The sequence below is a fragment of the Acipenser ruthenus genome, chromosome 6 (assembly GCF_902713425.1).
Source record: "Acipenser ruthenus chromosome 6, fAciRut3.2 maternal haplotype, whole genome shotgun sequence".
Taxonomy (NCBI): Eukaryota; Metazoa; Chordata; class Actinopteri; order Acipenseriformes; family Acipenseridae; genus Acipenser; species Acipenser ruthenus.
Genome location: NC_081194.1, coordinates 46,134,542 through 46,139,407, shown reverse-complemented (window position 1 = coordinate 46,139,407; position 4,866 = coordinate 46,134,542). Strand labels below are relative to the sequence as shown.

At 37.0% G+C, this 4,866-nt stretch overlaps 1 long non-coding RNA gene across 1 annotated transcript; it reads left to right on the top strand.

Moving 5' to 3' along the window:
• Nucleotides 1-2,007: 2,007 nt before the first annotated feature.
• Nucleotides 2,008-4,365, top strand: LOC131737290 (uncharacterized). Its single transcript, XR_009328893.1, has 2 exons — nt 2,008-2,223; nt 4,095-4,365. It is a non-coding gene; the product is annotated as an uncharacterized LOC131737290 (long non-coding RNA).
• Nucleotides 4,366-4,866: the final 501 nt, after the last annotated feature.

The following is a 4,866-nucleotide window of genomic DNA, read 5'->3' as shown; positions in this document are numbered from 1 at the left end:
CCCATCTCAGCTGTGATCTCTCCAGCTCCTTCAGAGTTACCATTGGCCTCTTGGTTGATTCTCTGACTAATGCCCTCATTACCTGGTCACTGAGTTTTGGTGGACGGCCTTCCCTAGGCAGAGTCGCAGTTGTGCCATATTCTTTCCATTTTTTAATAATGGATTTAACGGTGCTCCGGGGGATGTTCAAAGTTTGGGATATTTTCTTATAACCCAACCCTGATTGGTGCTTCTCCAGAACTTTATCCTGGACTTGTCTTCATGATGCTGTTTGTTTAGATATGCTCTCTAACAAACTCTGGAGCCTTCCAGAAACAGGTGTATTTAATCTGAGATCATGTGACACTTTAATTGCACACAGGTGGACTCCATTCAACTAATTATGTGACTTCTGAAGGCAATTAGTTGCACCAGAGCTTATTTAGGGCTGTCACAGCAAAGGAGGTGAATACTTATGCAATCAAGACTTTTCAGTTTTTTATTTGAAAATAATTTTGAAAAATATGTAGATTTTTTTTCCCACTTTGACATTATGGACTATTTTGTGTAGATCAGTGACAAAAAATCCCAATTAAATCCATTTTAATTCCAGGTTGAAACACTACAAAATGTGAAAAAGTTCAAGGGGGGTGAATACTTATGCAAGGCACTGTATGTCACAGAATACAATGTGACATTAACAAAATGTCGATTTTCAAAAGGCAGAGAAAGCCACATCACTGATGATTAATTTTTTTCAATTACACAAATACTAGGGTGGATTACAATATAATAGGAGCCATTGGGGACAAGCAAGATGTAGCATCCAGAACAATGTACAGCATAGCAGAAAATACTGATTGAAAGGATTTATTTTAAATGAACATAATTGTAATCAATTAAGTACCTGCAAATCAGACACATTTGCTTTAACAGCTAATTAGTGGTTATGATGTGTTTTGAAAAATAGTACCAAGAATGGCACAGGGTTGCTTTCCTTCAAAAGGCAAGGGCTCCCACATGAGCAGACTAGACTGAGATGAAACTGAAACCTGTATCATGCAAATGATAATAACCACAGTACAACAAACCAATACCCAGAGGAATATAACGGGTGGTTCCAGGAAGCTTTAGATAAGATGATTTTATTACTTCTTGAGGACCAGATGCTTGTATTTAAGATCAAAAGAAAGACAAATTAGAGTATAAATCCTGCATTTAACCCATATAAAGGTTTACTGTTGAGAACCATGATCAAACAAAAGCGTATTAAATGCAGTAAGTAAAGTTCAGGTAAGACTAGAAAAGCCTTTACCATGCATTGTAAATACATAAAAATACATGGTTTGAGCTTTTAGTAAAGTAATAGTAAGGTTATTTACAGAGCAGTATTATAAACTAATCGTAAAACAAACACTTCAGATTCATCATGATGACCTGTTATGATGAGAAACAAGGCAAAATCATTACACTGTACAAGAACAACAGTAAATGTAAAGGGCTTCTGCCTTCTACACCCCTTAACCACCTGCTTATATACTCTCCATGACTGGGTGTGAGGGCAATGTGTTATCTTTGCTGCTTCAGACTCAGTTGTCTTTAGAAACAGGAACACTCTCACTGCATTACCAGTAGAACACCAGTACATTACCCTGAAGAAACTTTAAATAAACATTAACCTGCAACATTACTGATTTGTACTGCACAGTAGTCATAATACACTAGCAAGCCTCAGCGTATTAGTTTGTACCATTATGATACCATTGGTGTGTCAAAATATGAAAATATTGTCACTTGTGTAAGAGCTGTTAGTTTAGTTTTCCATTTTGAAGACAAACACCCTTAAGAGTCCACCATTTTCCTGTTGATCTAATCCAAATTTCAAGCTAGTACTTGGCAGTTAAAAATAACTCCTATCAGTATACACGCAGGGGGTGGACTGAGTTGAGGCTATTGATCTTGAGCCAATGACTCCAAAAGTAATAAATCACCTTGACAAGTCATTGTGCAACCAGTGAAGTGCTGTGATAGGTTTCACATACAGTACTGTGCATTTATCTTAACAGCTACAACTGGTTTAAAGGTGGTGCCTGAAAACCCTGAATGTAGTGTCATCTCAACCGCAGCTACATTTACATGCAAGTAACAGAAGCTGCTTCTACACCGACACGCCAGGAAGCATTTACATTTTGATCACCTGATTGGACTGTTTGATCTATTACCTAATTCAGCCCTTTTAGGCAGGTTTGTACTACATCAGCTAACCTTCCTGTAGCATGCCTCTTGAACAAACTATTTTTATCAAGGGTTTAACCATGCTCAGACAGGCTTTCTTGCTTGCTTTCTTTCTTTTTTTCTTTCTTTCTTTCTTTCTATTGCCTTGATGGATTTATAGTAAAATGTTTTTGCACTATCTTGGGCACACTTGAATAGTTTTCCAGAAGCTGCCTGAGATCTCAGTAATGAATATTGCAGTGTGTTTGACTTGCTTACAAAAGAACTCCAGATTGTCAGGCAGATAACAAATCAAGTGCACCCCTGGTGAGCTGATGAACAGCAAGAGTTAGGAATTGGAACACACATTCACTGGTTTAAGATACACGTTCCCATGGGTTGTATATTTTGTTCTTGGGGTTGTACAGTATTAGTTTTTGCCAATAATAATTTACCCAGATCTTCTCAATAATTTGTTTAATTAACTGAAACCCAGCTGGTATTATAAAAAAAGGTTTTTTGTTTTTTTTTTTAAGCGACAGCATGCTTTGTGCACAGAGAGATAATAGTCTACAGAGTACATGAAATCTAAGCCAAAGTTAAGGTTTTTACAGTAGTGAGGGAGAGGATTGTCTCCAAGCACACTCAAAGCATCCACTGGTTATAGTATTTTTGGTCTTTTCTTTTTTTTAAGTTTTGAAAGTGAATGACAGAGATTCCACTTGGGAGATAATAACTGATAAACCAATGATGGTCATTGCTGGAATTTACAACAGAGGGGAGGCACGGGGGAGTGCAAGAACAACTTAGTTATGGCACAGCCACACTATGTAATGAGCTGTCCAGAAAGGCCTGGAGCCCAGAACATGATCTGGATGGCTGACACAAAGCTTTACTTCTCAGCGAGCAGATCTTCTGCTGCATAGCAACAGGGGCGAAGGGATGTTGAAACATTATCTGATCCGGTATATTTTCCCAGTTTTAATGCATGGCAAGCATCCAAACCAATGAAAGGTTACATCTCCAGGAAGTAATCATATGTATCATTCTTTTGCCAAGACTTTAGCACCTGTGGCAATGCTGTTATGTTTCTGTGTTGCAAAAAGACCATTATGTTGAAAGGTTGCTGTGGTGTTGCCAAACCTTTCTCCACTCTAGGGTTAAACATTATGCAAGGTATGATGAGTACTATAAATGCTTATCTGTTCTAAAAGTCCAAGAGTTATTTGCTACTATTTGATAAAAGGCACAGTGACTTTTTTATGTAAAAGGTATCTGTTCAGGCTTACAAAAACATTGTCACAATCTGAGACAGGTCACTTGTGGAACAGAATGTAATAAGCTGTTTGTCTTGCATGCATTTTCTTATTCTTATCATTGTTGTTATTATTAGTAGTAGTATTTAATTATTTGATGGGGATTGGGGTTTGTTTTAAAATTTGAGGTAAAATTTAATTTTGTTTTGTTATTCAAATTAAGGGATACCGTCCATATTGAAATTCACAGAGTGTAATAGTTAATTAGTTACTTTTGAATGTGTTTTCTTTTCTTGAGTGTTATGGTTTTGTGAAGCACTAGTCACATGCTAATTATTTAGACAGCTATTATTGTCTCACTTTATTTTTATGTGTTACCTATTTAATCTCTTTGCCCTGGCCTGTGTGCAATGTTGACTGTTCTGCAACTTTGAATTTGAAAATAACAAATTGAATATTGCTGTAAAGTACTTATTTGCCTTTAACTTGCTAACTTACATTGTGATTTAGAAAATTAACTATAGCTTGGGATAACTAAACTCTGATATAGTTAAATAAGTATCTATGGAATGTACTGTATTGCAATGACTGCAATTGTCCATCCATCCATCCATCAATTATCACTAACCGCTTTCTCCTTTACAGGGTCGCGGTGAGCCGGAGCCTAACCCGGCATACACAGGGCGCAAGGCGAGACTACACCCTGGACGGGACGCCAGTCCATCGCAGGGCACCACACACACACTCACACAGAGGGCAATTTAGAGTGACCAATCAACCTGGACAGCATGTCTTTGGACTGTGGGAGGAAACCAGAGTACCCGGAGAAAACCCACGCGAACACGGGGAGAACATGTTGCTATTGTCTGTTATTCTAAATAGTGGACTTTTTTAAAATAAATATTTTATATTTGAATTCTTGTGTGGTCTGTTGGGTCACATTTTCTATTTTAGAGGAATTCACCATTTATACCATCCAGAAAAAGAGAATGGCAAAGTTGCTAGCTTATCATTTTTATTGTAGCCTTTGCTTAAATGAGGTGCTGCATCTGTCCATTTTCAATACACTTCCAACTTATTTTTTTTCACTATATTCTGATGAGTTCACAAGTAGGGTCAACAGAAGTATATGTTACTAAAAATAAAATACAAGAAATACATTTAAAAGACAACCTAAAAAAGGCCAGCACATAATACAGTATCAAAGACTACACTACTCAACATATGACAGCCACATTCCTTTTTTTATCAAGGTCAACTCATTTAAAATAACTATTTATATTGTGAGGTCTCACATTTGTTTGGTAGCTCATTCAAGTCATGTGGTGCTTTATAAGCATATGCATGCTTGCCTTGTTAGATGTTCCACTCGGCTGATAAGTAATAACAGCTGCTAGTTGATATTATTAGATTGTTT